Source organism: Stegodyphus dumicola, chromosome 8, assembly GCF_044657685.1.
Source record: "Stegodyphus dumicola isolate Sdum_Otavi_A_Nest chromosome 8, ASM4465768v1".
Taxonomy (NCBI): domain Eukaryota; kingdom Metazoa; phylum Arthropoda; class Arachnida; order Araneae; family Eresidae; genus Stegodyphus; species Stegodyphus dumicola.
Window position 1 is genome coordinate 160304594 of NC_140775.1, and position 21619 is coordinate 160326212.

At 32.0% G+C, this 21619-nt stretch overlaps 1 protein-coding gene and 1 long non-coding RNA gene across 3 annotated transcripts in view; one reads left to right on the top strand and one right to left on the bottom strand.

Annotated features, from left to right (window-relative positions):
- Window positions 1–21619, top strand: part of LOC146996012 (uncharacterized) — a 126927-nt gene that overhangs the window by 66923 nt on the left and 38385 nt on the right. The gene's annotated exons all lie outside the window — the stretch shown is intronic.
- Window positions 1–21619, bottom strand: part of LOC118184559 (dopamine receptor 1-like) — a 382281-nt gene that overhangs the window by 61727 nt on the left and 298935 nt on the right. The window contains exon 1 of one of the 2 annotated variants that reach the window (XM_035354258.2): window positions 7403–7739. The exons of the other annotated variant lie outside the window; for it this stretch is intronic. The gene's annotated coding sequence lies outside the window, so the exon portion shown is untranslated. Of the gene's footprint in view, window positions 1–7402; window positions 7740–21619 lie in introns of those variants that run through there. 2 annotated transcript variants of the gene reach the window in all.

Below are 21619 nucleotides of genomic sequence, written 5' to 3' on the forward strand. Positions count from 1 at the left end.
AAAACAAGATCGAAGTTTTCGAAATTATTGGCGTACAGAAGCATACTACACTGAAAAATAAATATAAGTAACATATATTTCAACTGGAAGTGATCGAAATAGTATTGAAATTTGGAAATTTGTTCCAACAAGCAATTTTTCAAATTTACACGATTTTGGCTGTCAGATATTGTTGTAGGTTTGGATCAACATACGCTTGTGAACAAATGTTTTCTATTATGACCACAATAAAATCAAAATATCGTTAAATACTAACTTATTTTCACCTAAAACACCTAATAGTATTAGAATCTCTAAGAACTAATATAGATCCTAATATAGAATCAACTTTGCAAAAAAAGAAAACAAAAAAAAAAAAAAAAAAAAAAAAAAGAATCTGAAAAGTTTCAGATTTTAAATTTCGTCCAAAGGGGCGTTTTTTTAAACATTTTGTGTGTTACATTTATTTATTAAATATCACGTTCTTCACACTTAAACCATAAAATTCAGTTCAACAGCAATATCGCAAAATAGTTTTAAAATAAGCATATCTTTAGAATTTCCGATACAGAGACTCGCACGTTGGGGATAAAAATGATTTTTCTGTACAACGTTGCCATTGCTCGCTTTGAAATCCTTGAGTTTGTTAATCAAAAATTCGTTAAAGTTTTACAAAATAGGAAATCAATAATAAAACAAATACCAAATTTGAAATTTGGGCTTCTACATGTCCATATTCCTAGGAGGATTATGTCATTCAAAACTCGATGGCTCTAGGTACCGTTGTTTTATCACAGTGCGAGAAATATACATACATTTGCAGATTTTTAATTATTTAATTTCTTCAAATATAATGCAGGACTTTAACATTTGGTGGCAACAGTTTGAAAAGTGAAACGGACATTTATAGTGAACCAACACAAAATTGCAAAACGAAAATAATAGTCCTTCAGGGACAAAGCCTCTTTGGACTAAAAAAAACTACATATTCAAAAACCACATTAATTAAATACTGATTGTTTAATGGTTATTTAGAATTAAATGTTTCAATTTATTTATTTATATTTTTATATATACCTAACTGACTATGACTGAACATTTAAAATTGTTTAACACTAAAACTCTAGTTTGTAGATTTGTTTTATTTATTATATTATTTTTTAAATGTAAACTAGTCAAAGTTACATAAAAAATGTGTTATTTGCATAAAAATACCATAATCAGGCTGTAAATAACATGTTTTCATCTTTTTATAATTTTTAGTATGTTGGAAAAATAGGAAGTGGCACGCATAACTTTTCTTTCAGATAATGGCACTCTTCCCAAAAAGGTTTGCCACCCCTGTGCTAAACTAACCACTCTCAAAGATATTACTGATGTAAATTTTGCGGTCTGACCCGATATAAAAAATACTACCACTTCTCTAGAAGTTCGGCTGTTTAAACGATTTTTCTCCTGCATGACGGGATTTGAGAGTATAGTGTTATATTTCTTGGTATTAGCAGAGCGTGACACTGAATCAGACAGGAAAATTTCTTCACGAATTTTAAGGATCATGGATTAAAGTCGCAGTTAAATCACAACATAGTTCTATTAAATGATGCTGAAAAGTTTTGAAAATGTTGAAAGTTAACAAAAGCATTTCATGTCTTTCACCAATAGTAACAATGTTCTTCTGATTTATAGAAAACGCTGCCTGCCTTTTGGCGGAAAACATGAAACGTTCTACTGAACATGAGCGTTACCGCTGTTGCAACACCGGCAACCTGAAATGTTCAAACTCGCAAGCAAATGCAAACAGCTTAACTCATTCTGGTTTTAGAATTTTAAAAGTTCCTTTCAGAAAGTCAAAACTGCATAGTTCAGTAATATATACATTTAGTTGAAATTCGTTCCTTCAATAGAAGTTCCGTTCTATTTAGCCGTTCTATAGAAGACGCTAAGGGAATCTTATCTGGTAAGATTAGACTGCAAATTCCTTGTATAATAGCACAGCATTTGCTTCAAAATTCATATTTTTTGCTTGAAAGTAATCATCTTTGTATTCAGAAACAACCATAATATAAAGTCTTATTTCTGCACATTCCCAATTAATAATTTGAAATATATACTATAGTAACAATTACGTGTTGCTGTCAGAACCAATAATTGAAAATATTAGGTGACTAGAGGATCTTAGTTATTTTGAAGCTAAGAAATATAATAAATCACCCCTGTCTGGCTGGATGTTCTAACCACTTACGTCAGAAAAGCATGCTCGAAGGATTACGATAATTGGCTACATTCTTCCCCTCTTAAAAGTCAACTGGGAAGCTGCACAAGACCCAGTTGATGAAATCTAAGTGGTGACGAATCACTGTTCACTAAACTTTAATATGGGCACAGTAGAGGCTTTTAAGATTTTCGGAGCAAAAAGCTTGAGAAATCAAATGTATTCTCACGTTGATTTGAACCATGAACCTTCCAAAGCTAGCCTGGATGGACTAACTACCTATACCAAAAATGAACAAACACATGAGGAAATGCGATAATTCCTTAAAGTTGCAATGTGATTAAAAACCTGTTAAATCAAGTCTTAATATATTCGTAAAATAATTAGTTGACGCGGTATTTTCATTTGAAATTTTAAGTAAAGTTGGAAAGTGTAACAAATTCAATCAAGAGTGTCATTTGATACGTCGAAGCAGGAAACACTTGAAAACTGAGCAAATTTCTCGCCAGTATTCGAACTCCGAACTTCCCGATTACTGGCCGAAGGTGCTTCTAATAACACCATAAAGGCATGCGGTAAGAAGGGAGAAAATACCTTATAAAAATAAGTGCCTAAGATAAAGACGATTTTAAATTTTTGGATCAACATGTAATCATGTCGCCATATCTGACAGATATGCAGAAGTAACTAAACAGCAGAAATTATTCTTTAATTCAAAATATAATTTAAATATTAATTATCATAATAATTATCAAAAATGTTTCAGGATGCATGTGGGACGTTTAGGTAACAGTAATTCTGTTCTTTTTAAATCTTCGTCAAACAGGTTAACTAGGAAGGGGAGGAAGATAACACCTTAAAAAAAAAAAAAAAAAAAAAAAAAAAGAGCATGAAAGCAAATCCGTCTGACCTCCACAGCATAGAACAGGTGATAGTAATCATGAATTTTATCCTCATTTATGTTATTAAAATTATACTACTTTCAGATTCATTATTGATTGATTTTAATAATGGTATCTATCATTCCTTTCTTAGATGCCTCATGCTTCAGGCAAAGTGACATTCTTTTTTAAGAATGAAAATTTCAGATTTGGAATAAACGAAAGAGTAGAAAGTGTAACGAGCAAAAACTGAACTCCTATTTTTATCAACTAGGTAAAGGCCACTGAACTGATAACATAGTCGAAAGCTGGTAAACAGAAATTGAACCTATATTTTGTCTTTTCTATTCCCCTTTGCAACTTTTTACAAATTTAACTCATATAATCTATATTTATCACGTACGTCTATATATATTTATCATTAATTAAAATTTATTTGTCAGACTTATTTTCGACTGCAAAGAAACAATTCTGTGGATATAAAATTACCCTGAGTTATGGCACGTGGTCTATTGTAAACTTAAAGATACCCTCTCACCCAGAGTACTGCTGTTTGGTATGATAATGGACATTTACTATGATAATGGTCGCTGGATACTTTCCGATGACCTCGATAAGATTCTGCAGCGTTCTTAGGTTATTCTAACTTAGAAAAATACCTCTTTGGAACGATTCTTTGTCAGAGACACATCAAAACATAAAATCTTTTACATACAGATGAGTTGTTCAAGATATTAATTAATAATAAAATTAGCATAACGTGCGTAAATTTGCAGTACTGTGGTTTCCGAGATTAAACAAAGGCCTTCGTTTTAGCTGCAGAGGTCAAAATTACGACAAAGATACCATCTGCCGCTGAAGAAGCAGGTTCTATTTAACCTTCGAAAATAACGCGCCGCAAATTAATACACGTGAAATTAACGGACTACAAATTTATGCACTTTATGCTGCTTGTTGTTGCTAACTATTGCCATTAACATTTGTCCTTCAGTGCATTTGTTTTGTTATGGAGGAGTTCTTTTTTGGTTCGCTATCCTATATGCTCACAGAATAGACCAAGAGTAAGACTACATTTATAATAAAAGTATATACTTCTAACATTGATTTGTGATAGAAAAACATTGAACATTGAATAACATTGATTTGTAAAAGTAAGTAACTTTGTAAAAGTCTACTCTTTAATCTGATTGTATTTCGTATATAACGTTTACGATGAAAGTACAACGTCAAAAATTAAAGTAAAATCTTATAACCAATTATAATAAAGTAGATCTGAGGATATGATGGTCGCACTGCAGCGGTGGCAGAGCTTGCTATGTCTGCTGCACCAGACAATAGCAGCACTTCGGTACCAGAATGGTACGGGGGCCCAAGGAGGCCTTGCTAATCTCGGTAGCTAGTGTAAGGGGTCTATACCTACTTACTCAGAATAAATAACAGGTGGTCCCTCCACTTATACTTAACCAATTACAATTAAACTAAAATTAAAAATTAAAACAATTACAATAAAGCGATAAAATATTCCTCGGTTGAGAAAATAACTGCAACTTTATCATTCTTAAATTCTACGTCATTAGCATAATTTTCGCTTTTCTCGACTTATCTTTGTAATTTTAACCGCCGCTTCTCTTCGTCATCCATAGCAACGATAAGAATATGTGAATGTACACTAATTATTACCGACAGTTCATTTTGCGCCAGTTTAGCCATGCATGTTTTCTTGAATGATATACTTAAAATAAAGAAGATTACCAATAAGCCCTGAAAGTATCCTTTTTGTAACAATCCAGCTATCATCGATGTCAGACTCAAAATTTCATCTTACATATGCAAAGAAACTAGGGATAAAAATTGCATAGAAGCTAAATATGAGGGTAAGGAACAAGGAAGGAGAAAGAATTAAAATCATAATGAATACAGTTTAAGTTTAAAATATTCAATGTTTCGCATTACGTTATGAAATAAACGCAGGTATTGAATTAGAGAGGAGGAAGAGCAGACATAATCCTCGTTGCTACTTGAAAATTCCAAAACCGTTTCATGTACAAGCGCAGAAATATCTTTTCGAAGTAACACGTACGAATACAGAAGTATCATTTTATACGTGAACATAGGAAATCCTGGGTTTTTTCCCTTCACTGATATAAATTACTGAGAATATTATATTCCTGATCGTTACGAATGTAAATATAGATATCAGTGCTCAAAGAGATATTGAAAGATGGAGTAATTTGCAGAGATTACTCTTCACGATAACCTTGATGCCTTTTTTAAAGATTTACACCATTACTCTTAAAATAATGTTTTAATGTAAATAAATAAGGTTAATAATATAATTTGCTCAACAATTATAACTCATGTTTTTAGCATAAGTGTTCCTATATTAGGATATTAAAATAATATAAACCTATGTTACAAAAAAGTTAGTTAGTGTACCAAATTTTATAATCGTTACTGAATTTATGAAATATATGTTTCGAAAAAGAACACTCAGTTACAAATTGCATAGGGATATATATATTATTCCTTTTTTAAATCCTTCAAACATTTATTCAAAAGTTGATATTTTGAAATATGTTTAATTCGGTCTATATGTTATTTATTTAGCCTATTACTACAAAGCTCGTGTGAACCTTGCTAAAGTGAGGGATTTCGTCGTGGAGGACTTTATAAAGGAAACTGATTCGACAATTAACAACATAATATTAATAATATACATGGCAATGAAAAGCATGCAACTGAATAGACGAAAAAAAAAACCGGTTGTTTTCCTTATATAGTGCTTGAACGGAAGAGCAGTCTTATCATATTGGAAAATTATATATTGTAAAAGCCCTTATTTTCGCGAGGCTTTAATTTTCGCGATTTTTGATAGCCCGCCGTAATCGCGAAAATTTAAGCCTCGCGAAACACTTTTTTTTCCGCCTCAAATAATAATAAAAAATCAGAAATTTTTCACTTCAAAATTTAATGATTTATTGCACAGTTGCAAGCTTTTTCTTGACAACTTTCTTTCTTATAACTATTTTTTGAATAATATACAACTATATTTCTCGAGTATAAAACAATAAAATTAATAGAAGGCAGCTCATTCACTTAGAATACTATTTATACCAGCTTCTTTGAAGCCATTCAAAATTATCTCATGTTTGGCTTCAGTACCGTTAAATACGCGCACAAGCAAACAAGCGTGAATCGGTTTTAGTCGTGATATTCGCAAGTCCACAGATTCTTTTTCTCTAGAAATTGAAGCTCATTAGAATACCACTCAATAAACTCATTCTTGAGCAAACGCTTGAACTCGCCATTTAGACGGGAACGCAGGGGGGTGGCATGAACGTTTCGGACAAAAGGAAGTTTCTTAAAATGCTTTATGCAAAAGATGTACTTTTGGAATTTTTCAACTTTCTCTACTTAGGTACTTTCGAAACTTTTCAACTTTCGGTTCTGTTCATGTAAAATTCGCGAAATTTTCAGCTCGCAATATCACCGATATATTTATTCATTTTCACGAAAATTACGGCCCGCGAAAATAAGAGCCTTTACAGTAATTCTTATGATAAAAATAAATTAATTAGTGTTTGTTAATGGTTTACATCCATGAGATGGGTTTTACGTGAAACAGATATAGCTCAGAATCGAAACAACATACGATCGACACGACATATAATCGACGCAGCACTGGAATGAAACAGTACGAGCTGTCGATACAGCGTAGAATCAATAGCAGCACAGGACTGAAATAGCATACTGTCAACTCGGCTTAGAATAGATAGGAGCACAGATTGGATACCAGTATAATAAAATATATAAATAAGTTCTGATAATGACGTAATAATGAATAAGACGTTTAATAAACATTTTGTACGCATCCAGTGTCATCACACGTATATAGTCGACACTATATGGAAAAAATGCCGATGTAGGCCCGACACCGACGTACAGTCAGTACTGCCATAATACAGAAGAGCTTATAATTTGGAACGACGCAAAATCAAGAGGAACAAAATTTGACTAAATTATTATTTTAGGGTACAATCATAGACTTCCAACGGCCAAGTTCAATACCACTACAGAATCGACACCAGGGTAAAATCAAAATTGATTTTTGAGCTACCGTGTCGATCCTTGTTCCGGCAGAGAGACGATCGCTTCTATGCGATGTGGTACTACATTCCCCGATTAAAGTGGCATGTAAATATGAACCAATTCTACGCGAATTAAAAAAAACTATAAAGACTGACAAGAAAATATCTCTAATTAATACTCAATAAAACTGAAAGACATCTTAGGTTACTGAATAATATAAAAGGAAATTTTAATACTCTACCTATGACAGAAAATATAATCCAAATGCTGCTTATATCAACTACTTCAAAGTTCAACTACTTCGTCATCTCACAATGGAAATTTAATAACTCTTTGTTTCAAAACGGTCGTAGCTTCTGTTACGCACTTTAACGAATGCTTTATCATCCAGATTTAAATCTCTTCAAAGGCGATACGAATGCTTTCTTACTTTGCCGATAGCATTTATCATGATGATTTTGGATTTTTAATATTATGAACATAGATGCATCTGACAAATTTAGCTTCGCATACATTCGATCTATATTATATTTTTCCCTCAAAGGTGTTAGGTTTTGGCAGCTATCAGCTGTTCATTTTCTTCCTCAAAAAGGCTTAACTGTTATCTCAGCGAATGATAACCAACGTTTATCTCGCTAAACCTATAGTCAATTGAGAAGGAGGATACATTTCCTGATACAGATATCAGAATTCGATGTAATGATAGTCTTCGAAAAGCTGGAAAAAACCGCCTCAGAAAGGATATCCGCAAATTTTATAAAGCGAAACTTGTCAGAAAGAAGTATTTTTAGTAAAACGCATTGTTTAGCATAAATGATGTATATAAATGACGATAACAACAACAAAACTCCTAAGAAGGATTTAAGTTCGTAAGCTAATAAAAAAACTGCGAAAGATGGAATATCTTTTTCTCAAACTGCACGATCTAAAAGCAGCTGACGATAACACGATCTAAAGCAGCTGTCTAAAATACGATCTAAAGCAGCTGACGAGATGCAAATATCCTTTCTTAGCCAAAATGAAGATTTTTTAATAAAACAAAAATTTTAATTAAACTTTACATAATAAATTATTACCAATAAATTAAACATTTTATTTACTAAATGTATATGAAAGCATAGGTAATAGCAATAATAATGACACAAAGAAAAAAATTCCAATTCATACTTATTTCTGTTTGAAATATAAAGGTTGGTGTCTACGATAAAGTTATGGTTTTTACACTTTGTAGTTCAAGCATAGTGACAACTAAATATTAAACTTTTAGGCAGAAATGGCTTTCAAATAATTATAATATGTTGACTCAACTGCTAAATGACTAAATTAAAATAAACAAGCTACTAAACTACTAAAAATAGGACAAAGCTTGAAAGTAAATTATAACAGCCTATTCTCTTTCTTTCATTTATAAAACTGTTCTTTGATGCATGCAGCAAATATTTACATCTTTGTATGTAATAAATAAACTTCTGTATTTCTTACTATAACTTTCAGATACAAAACTTGATAGCATTTCGATTTTAATAAAGTTTAAACCACTTAATAACCTTGGTTTAGTTTGGTTTATTTGATTACGGCAAAGCACACTTATCTGCCTAAGGCGAAGGATGCCTTAGTGGAAAACTTTCTAAGGGGAACTGGCTCGTGTACAAGTTACGCATACGAAAAACCACGAAAATGGCCATGCAGCCAACCTGTTGCCTGGAATCGACCCCAGGTCGAAACTGCCAATGTTCAACACGTTTTCCGCTCGGCCTCTCGTAGACTATTTCTAACCTGACAGAAAATTACTAGAAACTAACTTCATCGTGAATATTAGATGCTCACTGAGTTCATTTTTCAAACTTTTCAATTTTCAACTGAAAACAAATTGTTCGGATATAAATGTACTCACAGACAAAGCAATATTTTTAATTCCAAAAATTGGTAATTTAGGATAGTTATCTTATGAAATTTTCAAAAAAAAAAAAAAAAAGTTAACGAAATCTATATCTTTAGATCTTTAAATTTATATCATGGTGTAAATTAATTAGCTCCCTCTTTAGACCTTCTGAGGCGTTATTCGCTCTTCTTTCTAATTGTAATGAAAATATTGTCAAATTAAACTCCAATCATTACAATCTTAAATATTTCTTCAAATTTTTGTCATAATAAGGTTAATTAATTTACAGGAAATGTATTCGTGGGCCGCATAAAATTGTTAGACTCTATGTTTGGATATATATTTAAAATATATTTGTTTTGTTCTTTATTTGTAACTGATTTAGAATCTTGGATTTTCATATATGGTTTTAGACCAATTTGCCTTTTTTGAATGATCAGTTCGTATAATGCAAAATTTTATGGTTTATTTGAGTAGCTAATGAGACACAATGATATGTTTTATTCTTTTTTCCAAGTGTTTCGAAAGCGTGTAGGGAAAATTCTGGTGCATTTGAGATTCGATTTTTCAGTTTTATATGAATTGTAATGTCTTAAATGAAAATTGAACTGAATATTTTTTCGGTTTTTGATCTCAAATGAACCAATTGAACGAAACATGTTTCGAAACATATTAATCAACTTTTATGAAGCTTTAATTTATTATCCCCTGATGAGTTCTGGAGTTTCAGAAAAAGGAGATTAGTGGTTTCTATGTGTGAGTTAAGCCCTATTATGATTCTTAATTGCTATAGCGGGTACCAAACCAAATTTCGTAGAAGTAATTTGAAAGTAAAACTCACTAAACTAAACAACTTTAATTACGTCACATTTACGTATAAGTTATGTCTCAGTCCTTCATTGTAATTTTAATCAATATTGCCAAATATTTTAATAAAAGTGAAGTATATAAATATACAGGAAAATAATTCTTACCTCTACGAATCCAAAAGTCATAGATCTTAAAATTAGAATTTCTCATACCTTCAATAATCAATTCAAAAGACAGAATAAATATTTATTGAAATCAGATATAAAGGTTTTAAACGGAACATTTTGCTTATTAATTTTGCTGTATTGTTCCTCTTTCTTCCATACTCCAACTTTATTCATAGAAAAATCCATTCCAAAACAGAAGTGGCCGATTTTTGTTTCGCAGTATCTCACCCTTTTACTTTCAGGAAAAAACAAAAGTTAAAAAAGAAAGCAATTCTTAGCAACTGTTGCCCTTTGGAATATTTTTAAAAATAGAATGAACAGATACCATGTCAGCATACGATAATGAGAGCCACTCTCAAATGGAAGATTAGAATACGCGATAATTATGAATTGTCATCATTTTTTTATTAAATTGCTTTTGCGGCACCTATCTATCCTACAAAGTACTGTATTCTCATGCCTGGCATTAAATTTTGAATGGAGAGGCACATTTGTTGGAATGTGAATTCGCAACATACGGTAATAAAAGAAAAAGTTGCACCAGAAAATTTGCTATTAGTCACACTATGCCTCAAAAAGGAAAAAAAAGGGGGAGCGGAGGATATTATTGCATTTAATTTAGTATTTAGAAGTAATAAGAAAGTTAATAACAATAAAGAATATTACATGGCAAACAAGTATTTCTACAGACTTGAATGAAATTTTCCCAAGTCGGTGGTTGATGCCATATGCCAGAAAATAAAGTTCTTAGCCAAAAAATTCCTCCAAACTGTCTTTTACATTTTTGATGTATGAAAAATGATACTGAAGCATAAAATAGGATCATCAGTCCAACTCCTGTCTATAACAGCAACCAGCTGTTCACAACGAATGTTCTTACTCTCACTAACATTATTAATCATGTCTCGCGCTAAAAATCCCCATCACTGATGATTATCGAATACCAGCGGAAACCGTTTCGGGAGATAGTTCCTGACATGTTTCATGCATGCTGTCCATGATACGAATCTGGTGATCTATTACTTCCAATGTTTCGCGTGGCAGGCACTGTTAAAATAAACGTTATCAATGCCAGTCATTACATATTCATAAGTTTGAAATAAGCATCTGATGCAGAGGTAAATACAGGACGTATCAGAATAGATTGTCAAACTTTTAAGGCATAACAGAACTTCGCAAAAGTAACAATTAAAGTAATGTGTGGTGGAATATCAAATGTGAACTTCGAAAGGCAGCAGGTATGAAGAACATGGAGAACAAAAATCGTTTTAATCACGGTTATTTACAAGAAATGCTGTTTATGGTGCATATTTTCAGTTGGAAACGATTCCCAACTAAAAATATGCACCATAATGAGAACGAAGAGCACTTTGGAAGAAACCCGGCATGTCAGGTACTTCTGTAAAAGAGACACTGATTCTAGCGACAAAGTCTTCAGAACAGTGAAATAGCATCAGGTAAATGAGATCCGTTGTCGTTGTAATGCATGTATTGCAATTGCTGGTCGTTCATTAGAACAATTCTTGTAAATATCAAATATTATTTATTTTAAATTTACGTGTTTAAATCGGCTCTTATTTACCATGTTCTTCGTACTCATTCACATTTCACCACACATATGCTACGAAACCTGCGACTTTTCTCATGTTCTATCACCACTTAAGTTGTGACCATCAGTTCTAATACAACATCTTGGTCTGGATAGCAGAGAGCAACAACTAATATATTAGGAAACTTAAGAAGTTTGTAGATATTATTTGGACTTTTCGAAACAAAGGAAAGTAACAAATTAACTTTGCCTTCGGTGGAACTCGAACCATAGATTTTTCTGATAGCTTTCTAAAATTGTTAACAACTTAGGCTACTAAAGCATACATGCAAGAATGCGATCATTCTTTGTTTAGCAACAAAGCAAACGCTAAACATTTTTCTCTTACTTTAAATGAACAACAAATTTCTTCCAATATGTAGATTTTAATATTAAATCCATAACTCCATCAAAAATTGATGAATGACTTGTTACATGTCTATTCGAAGGTTGTTCATGATTATGAAATAGCTTACGCTTTGCCGACTTGCAAAACATTGTTTTGAATTACTAAGTTCGTAGTTGCGTTTTTGTTGCTTAAAATATAAAATAAAATAAAGAGATAAATTAAAACGAATTCGAAATTCAGAATTCCGACTTTCAACGTGCATATGTTGCACGTGGATGGGCGGAATATGTGGATGGTTGTAGGTGCTGTTTTCCACAGTAAGAAAAACAAGCATAATTGCAACTACATGCATACGTAAAGATGCTTCATTATTTAATAACAGAGAAAACAACCAATCAAATAGTTCGGATTTACTACTTTTATGGAAATTGTGGTTCGAAAGCTATAATTCGAAGGCAATACGTAATCAAATGAAAATTCAAAGGAAGAATCGCAACGGTAAAATTTCGGATGTCATATTTCAACGAATATATCCATTATGATCACTCTCGAAAGGATTTGAACGATGTTTTTGGACAAAATCTATACGTTCCGATTCTGATTTCGGACTTTATATGTTTTTTTCCTTTATATTGGTGTTTTTTGATCATTCGGCCGGCTTGTGCCGGCTAGGAGGATCGGGGCTGTGCCCTTATAATAATATAATAATACGTTCGGTCAGAATAAAGGACTGCTTTTGCCGAAACGAATTGCTGATGTCTGTACGTATGAATCTATGTTGCATAATTCAAGAATGAGTCGTCATAGAACGCTGTAATTTTTATATGGAACGGCTGTAACATGCAGTTGTGCACCTCTCCTTTTCGTTGCATTTCGTTCTCTATTACCCGTTCCGGTGAGCTTAGGTTTTGTTCTTATATGTAGATAAACTGTCCATTGTTTGCTTTAAAATGTAATGGAATTATATGGTTTTTATATTCAAGGTAAGGTTTTAATGCCTATAGTTAATCAGCATGCAATAGTTGTAGAATTATCCACAATTTAAAATTTTAAGTGGCGAGTTAAATCTAACGAACCGGCATTTGTTTACATTTGCACACGCAAGGATTACACCACACGCAGATATGTAATCTAGAAAGTGAATTAAGACAGTTTCTGCGCCTTCAATGTCTTTAAGCCGAGTGGGACCAAAATTAAACTTTCGGTTTTGTGCACCGACGAATCTGTCTTTTTTCCCAATGGTCAGTTTGCTTGCTTTTATGTTAAGTGCAATTTTTTTAACTGTTTTAACTGTATTTGGCTGTTTGTATTTTTCTATATTTTACAATTTTTAATGAAGATGTTTTCAGGTTTTATGTATTTTTGCTTTGCCGCGAACTGAAAACTGAATTAATTGAATGAAAAATACATCTCTAATGAAATTCGAGGAAATACGTTTAAATGAAAGGCAGCAAAATAATGTGTAAAATTTAATAGGCTGCACAGGGAAGTCATGTGGTAACCAAATTAGATTTTTGTTATTAGTGTTGAAATAATTACAGAAATCTTTCGGCACTAAGTACCTCTTAAGTAAAGTAAACATTCAGCACTTCCACTCGGTAGCCAACACACAGATCTTTGCTATTTTAGATTATAATGCGCTTCGTATATAATTTTCTGTACCTTTCCCTAAAGGAATAAAACAGTTTTAACGAAAGCAGAATTTTCTATCTTATTTTGACTTTATCATACACGTAGAAACAATAATAAAAGAAATAAAACATAATATGACATATTAGCTGCCGAAAGTAAATATCTATCATTCTGCATGAAACTTCAATTTTCTGCATGGAAATTGTTACGCTTAAACTAAACTAGGACGTTAATTGAGGGAAATTACACGCTGCCAGAGAAATTATGACTGCGAGTGCGGAAATAATACAGCAATTTTGCGCTTACAACAAACTATATAATTATAGCAAAATCTCAAATTATACTCATTTAGGAACTGTTAAAGGAAGCAGTTCTATGCAGGAAGGCATGAAATTTCGAGAAATATAAAGAAAATGCATGGGGTGATTAATCCCAAAAGTGGCTCGTAAACCTTTCCTTGTCGAAGAAGGTGGCATTTTGCGTACTTCATCACAAGTTCCGGTGTAATGAATCGGAAGGCCGTGACGTTTCCATGTGCGGAATTCGAGAAGGATTTCCGGCGTTAGATGCCGTAAATCTTGAAACTCTTCCGGGAGTTTAGGTAGAAGGAGAAACAATTCGGAATTGGAAGGAATAGCTTCGATGGCCGAAAATATTTTGATTTTAAAAGTTTGACTTTCTTGAGCCTTTTTACTTCCTTGTACGAAGCAAAGGGTGTACTTTAATGCAGAAAAATCTCGGGTATCATATTTCAGCGAAAATATCCATTTTGACCGTTCTCGAATTCATTTGAACGACGCTTTTGCGTGACATCTGTATATCTGGACAGAATAAAGGACTCTTTTTACAAAACCGGATTGTAGAATGGATTTAAAATAGATTCAGAAGAGATTTTTTTTCGTGACGTCTATACGTACGTATGTATGTTATCTTGCATAACTCAAAAACGAGTAGACTCAGAATGCTATAAATTTGTATATGAGGTTGCTACAACATGTAGTTGTGCCTCTCCCTTTTCGATTTCGATCGGCCGCATCAAAAATTATACAAATATACATATTAAAATATGTAAATATATAAAATGTATAAATATACACATTTCCACCGCAATCGGCCGCAACAAACGTATATAAATATTTATGCATATATATATCCACTCTGTTGCTCGGCTTTTTTTAATCTTTTGATAAATTTTGCTTTAAAATTGATTGGATTATGTTTTTCGTAAGTTTCAGTTATGGTTTAATGCCTTTAGTTAATCTGTTTGCAATAGTTGTAGTATTATCAACAATAAAAGTTGTTTAAGTGCTGCTAAGCCTAACGAAGCCGCCCTTTATTTACATTTGAAACTATTACTGGAATAGTGAATTAAGTCCGTTTCTGCACCAAATTCAGCGTCTTTTTGCCAAGTGAGACCAAAAGTAAACTTTCAGTTTTGTGCGCCGAAAAATCTGTCTTCTTGCCCGCTGGCGGAATTGCTTTCTTTTTTTTTTTTTTTTTTTTTAATGCATAGAAACTCTAATTTTAATTGTAATTTTTTTACTCTTTTTAACTGTCTTTTGTGTTCTATGTTTTTCTCTATTTTACAGTTTTTAATGATGGCGTTCTGAGTTCTTATGTATCTTTGCCTTGCTGCGAAGTGAGAACTGAATTAATTGAATGCGAAATGCATCTCTAAAAAAAATTCGAGGAAGTAAGTTTAAATGAACTACAGTATAAAATGTGTATAATTTAATAGGCCGTACAAGGAAGTCATATGATGTCCACATTAGATTTTAAATTTCATTCGCAGACTTTTACAGTTATATTCTTTCAATGATTTCATACAAATTTTCTAGCATGCCAGGAAATGTAACATAAATTAGAAAATAGCATATGTTGATATACTTATGTATTTAAATAATTATTAAATTTACAAGAAATAAAGAAAGATAAAAATATCAAGTTATTTTTGTTATAAACTTTTATTTATCTTAATCATTGTGCTTATTGTTGCGGTCCAAAGTTAGTGATCGGTTTTTCATGCTTTTTCTGAAAAGCTATCGAGTTCAAATCTTACTTACTCTCTTTTTGTGGATGGCAATACATTCTGAAGAAGCGAGTGTTTCAAAATTCGGTTTGGATTTTTTTTAAATTTAACTTTGAAACGAATTTTTACTCTTATCCTCATTTAATACACAAACTAAATTACGTCTTTACGTAAAGTAAAAAAGTAATTTTTGACGTTTTTGGTCATTTTTGAAATTTGCTCAATTTTTTATTATTTCTGGAAACGGAATTTTTGGAAATAAAAGAATGATTTTTTATTGTTAAAGACGATTTTTCAATTAAGTAATTTTATTGATATCTTGCAAATGGGAGTGAAAAGAAGAAAAGTAAAAAAAAAAAAAAAAAAAAAAAAAAAAAAAAAAAAAAAAAAAGAGTAAGATTTTATGAAATAAGTTTTTGTTTAAAATTAATTAAACGATTAATAAGCTAAAAGAAGTAAAATAATTTTACTTTAACGGGAATAAGAATTGAAATAATTTTCTTTACAAAATTTATCTACAGTTCTATATAATGAATGTTAAAAGACTAAATAACAAAATCTAATAATCGAAATGCATTCTCAAATAAATCAGCCCTTATTTTTCTAAATATATCAAGGATGTTAGACGTGTTATTATTCGGTATATAAAATTATGGATGAATTTGGTAAAAATTTTTATTTTATTTCCTGTTCCCATTAAAAAGCTATATGATAGATTATTTTTCTCCTTTCAGTTCATTAATTATTTTATGAGTTTTAAATTATAGCTTATTTTATAGAAACTTTTTCTAAATTTTCAATTAAAATTTTAAAATATCAGAACATGACTACTTGCGTCATTTGAGACATTTTTGTTATAGGAAGCACACAACTGCGATAATTGATTGCGAAAACAAAGGCTAGGTAAAGACTTTTATACACACGGGTGTTTATGTTCGATTAAATAACGTACCGTTGTTTAATTATTGCCGGAAAATAAAAAAATAAAAAAAAACTTCCAAAGATAAGTAACATTATCTGATGTTACTGCTGTTATTCTAGGCATTTTTCTTTTCGTGTTTGTATTTTTCGTAGACAGTTTCGTTTTATACTGATAGTAGGTGATATTTATTTTCTATTATTCTGCCGTAATCAACCTTACGGGCACAGTTAATGTGCCTCGATTAATCGGAAGTTAACTGCAAATGTTTTATAGATACCAAGATGATTTCTAGAAGCTTATAAGGTATTTCTCTCGCCTTCTTGGCATGCCTTCGTGGTGTGGTGGTCTGCACGCTGGGGGCGTATTGCAGAGGTCCGTGGTTCGATTCCCGGTGAGGGCTTTGCTCATTTTTCATCTTTCCTGCTTCCAAAAATTCCTTATCTCTCTACAAGCTCACTTTTAGAAATATAAGAAACATTAATTGCATGTATCTGTAAATATGTTTTATGATTATCAGTCTACAAAATCCCTTTTCTTTTACATTTTCACTGTGATATCTAGATAATCACCTCCATTTCATAACAGCGGCAGCAGCTCATGCGTTGCAGCAACACGCTGTCTTAAATCTAATACATTCAAAATTCATCCTCCTCACTATCTAACGCGAACACAAATAGCTGGACAAAGACTTAATCTTGAATATGCTCTACACTTCAAGTATTTACATAATCTGCTTCCAAATTTCTAAGCATCTGCAAAGCTTAGCCACTCGCAATTCCGTACCAGTGAACAGGAACCTTTAATCTTATTCCGTGATTTAGTTTTACTAAGATCTGGGAACCTTTTGTCTGGTAATACCCTAAAATTCATTAAAAAAAAAAAAAAAAAAAAAAAAAAAAAAAAAAAAAAAAGGGAAAGCGTATCAATATACCTGATTACAACATTATGATTAACACATGAATTATGTTTGCTGCTTTAAAAATGTTAAAAATCATAATTCTGACAAAAATTTTCATTTCGTTATAGAAACCCCTTCACGTAGAATAAAATGTTCATTGTAATATCGTACTTAGCATCACAGGCATTGTTCTGTCTTGACATAACACCTTTAATTTTTATCCTTGAGGCTACAGATCTTCCACGTTTTATTATTTTAATGCATACATACCGAAGAATAATAGTAACAAAATGTTGAGAGAAAAATTGTCGAAGGATTCGTCTTTCCTTCAAGCTCATTCAAGCGTAAGAGTTAATTAATAATCATCTCATCAGAATATTTTATGTGGAATGCTTTTAGTTAACCGCCCATGAAAGCATTATCTCAAAAGCAGAAGTCTGTACAAGGAATCATTCTAATCAAGTAACAGAAGTTTCTAAAATATGCTCCTTTCTACATTTTACTTAATAAATTAATTAAAAATTAAAATAATCCAAAAGAAGCTAAAAATAGTTGCAAAATTATGATCTGCATAAGCACAGCTAATGTTATAATTTGCCCTTTTGGATTCCATATTCCATGTACCCTAGAAATTATGCATAAGTTTTAAATCTCTCTGTATTTTCTTTATTAGTAGATTTGATTCATAAATTAAATCTTTTAATTTTGTACTAAAAGCCCAAAGAGATAATTTCCTCAGAAGGGCTGTTAATTTCGTTTTGGCATTTTGAGTTGGTTCACTATAAACGGGTTTCACTTTTGAAATTGTTGCCACCAAATATTAGAGCCGTGCATTAAAAAAATTAAATAATGCAGAAACTACATGAATGTATGTGTTTTTCTCACACTGAAAACACAACGGTACCTAAAGACATCAAATTTTGAATAACGTGGTCCTCCACTCGAATATGGGCATCTGGAAGCCCAAATTTGTAATTTGTTTTAGTATCTATTTTACATTTTGTAAAACTTTAGAAAAATTTTTATTAACAAACTTAGCGATTTCAAAGCCAGCAATAGCAACTTTGTACGGGGGGTAGAAACATTTCTATCTCTAGCGCGCGAGACTGTGTATCGGAAATTCTAAAGATATGCTCTTTTAAATATTTTGGGATATTGCTGTTGAATTGAATTTTAGGGTTTAAGTGCGAAGAACTTGATATTTAATAACTAAAGGTAACACACAAAACGTTAAAATAACGCCCTTTTGGGAGTAATATAAAATCTGAAAATTTCATATTTAAAAAAAAATATATTTCTTTTTTTTTTTTTTTTTTTTTTTTGCCAAATTAGCAGACAAATCTTTTGAAACTTGAGATTAATGCGTATGGAATCATGCTTTAAATTTATTGTAATATAATTTTTTCAATATCAATAAAATAATTAACGTGGCCGTAACATATCGTGTCAACCGAATCAAAAAAATTACTTATAGCAGCCCTTTGTATAAAATGCTCCATTAACGAAAACCTTTCGACATATATTGAAGTCACATCCAATCGCGTGCTTTCTTCAACGTCAGAATATAATCGTATACAATAATAATATATTTAATACTTGGCAATGCTAATTTTATTTCATATATTGTAAAACGTACAAATTTTTGGTTTGGTTGACGTTTTCCAAAATTACGGTCAAAATCAGAAAAATTTCAGAAGTTTTGTACACTAGTATATTTACTTAAAGCAATATCCTGCAGATATTGTCTTAAATAAACCTCACAATTCTGATGCATAATTAATTTTTCAATAATTCATAGAAGGAAATAAGTGACTGAAGTTGACTTAATTCTAGTTATTCTTGGGCTTTTATTGTATACTTTAGTTTTAAAATAACATTTTGAGACGTTTAATTTTCAGCGAGTGAATAAACTCATTTGTTTATCGCGCTGTAGTGAGATTTGATCTTTATTTATCCAATGCAAGAACTACGAGAATTTAATTAAATATTTCCTCAATGATGCGTAGATGTTATTGCACTTAAGTTTGCTTTAGATTTTTTCTCTCATGCCAAACTGATGTCGGATGATCAGATGAGGTAATTTGCAACAGTATATGCCCGCTTTCTATAAGAAAAGTTAAAATATATTTTAACCGTAACCGTAAAAGCAAAGGTTTAGTTTCGACTTTCTGTTATATTTAAAAACAAAACCACAGAATATAAAGCATCAATCAACATGGTTACAAAACTGTAAATAGACCACAAATTACTCAATTAAAATATTTTAGCCTAAGTATGAATCGCCCATCTTTTTTATTTGCCTGTTTCGCTTATACAGTTTACTTCGGATGCTATTTATGACTTCTTTTATAAACCCAAAATACCGTAGAACTTCAGTTTAAATCTTTAATGAGCCTGGAACAGATTTAGACATTTGGAGTACATGTTGACTATAACGTTCTCTGATGTAAACTTTCTTCTCTTATAATATAAATTTGCACAAAGCTGATGTTTCCGCCTTGAACGCAGTAGCAGTTTTACTAAAATGAAACATTATAGTGTAAATTAATGTGCCTGGTTAAATGCGAAGAATCTGCTGAAATTGAGTATATCTTAATTAGTTTGAAAACCTTTGTTCGAATTTTAACAACGCATTACTCTAGCATGTGAGTTATATTTTGAGATCGTCGTTGGCAACAGCAAACAGTTTATTAATTATGTTATACACACGCGTCATTTCTCAGTAGGAACTCTTTAAGAATACTAGTTCTTATCAGGTTTAGAACTCAAAGAATTGCCGAAGCATATTTATATACATACTAGGCATGCTATAGAATTTGTAAAGTCCTGATAAATGATTAAATGGAGCTTTTGTCAGCTGCGAAGTTAAAATTTGCTTTTGTTCTATTCTCTTTTCATTGATTGATAAGGTGGTTAGCGAAGGGTCTGTGTTTGAGTTTTGGGCCAGGTTTGAATGCTATGCATCTCAGTTTTTCAGCATGAACGCTGAAAGGATAGGATGCGTTAAGTATCCGTATGTATTCACTGTTGAACATAACAAAGGCAGCGAAAATCAACCATGTGGACAGCCCACTTCGAATAGCACCAGCATCGAATTCCTAGCATTCAGGTGGGGTCTTAAATCGCGGTAAAGAAAGTTGTGGAGTCATTAGGCTATTTTGAAGCAGGTGACGTGAAAAATGTCTATTTCCCTCGCCAGTTCTCGAACCTGGACCTCCCGAATATGCGCCTAGTATGTTATCATTACACCACGAAGGCATGCCAGAAGAAGGGAGAAAACCCCCTTTTAAAGGGCGAACGAGGATTAAGGAACCCAATAACAAAATACTGATGGTGACGAATTATCGTCCCACTCCTTTTAGTTCAGGAATCACAGTAAAGTCAATAGTTCATTTTTGAAGCAGGAGACATGCCCTCGCCGGGACTTGAACCTTGATTTCCCTAGTAAGCGCCGAGTGTGCTACCGTTACACCACGAAAGCATGCTGGAAGGAGGGAGAAAGTACCTCATATACTCCACCTTTTAAAAGACGACTGAGAATTAGGGACCAGATCGCCAGATCCTATTATTGACGAATTTCCACCATATTCTAGTTCGGGCGCCATCTGTAGAGTCATTTAGAATTTTCTGAAGTCAAGAAACCGAATAAATCTGCAAATGCACTCGTCGAGACTTGAACCTTGACCTTTCGAATTTGCACCTAGTGTGCTACCGTTAAATCACGAAGGCATGCTGGAAGGTATAATAAACTACCTAATAAAGTGTATGTTAAATGAAATTATCTCAATAGTACCTCCATCTACTCTGTTCTCTGGTGTTCCTCTCGTGTTTATGTGCTTTTTAGCTTCCTTTTTGTTAAAAACTGTGTTTAGAAATCATGCTTACGTTTTGAAATCCGTGTTACTAAATATTTGATTTGCAGTTAGTTTGTACATATTATGTTGTTATAGTTTTCTACCGCAAGGAGTAGTGTTTGGTGTGTTATATTTTCATTTGTAACTTATGAACTGTAGTACCAAAAAATTTTAGTTCGATTTTATTCTTGATGCATTTGTTTAGGACTTTTGAACTTAAGACTGAAAGTAATAATGATCATTCGGCAGCTATCTCAGAAACTTCGGCTATAATGTGGTAAGAGAGAAATTAAATTAATCCTACGAATTAAATGAACTTTTTTCATA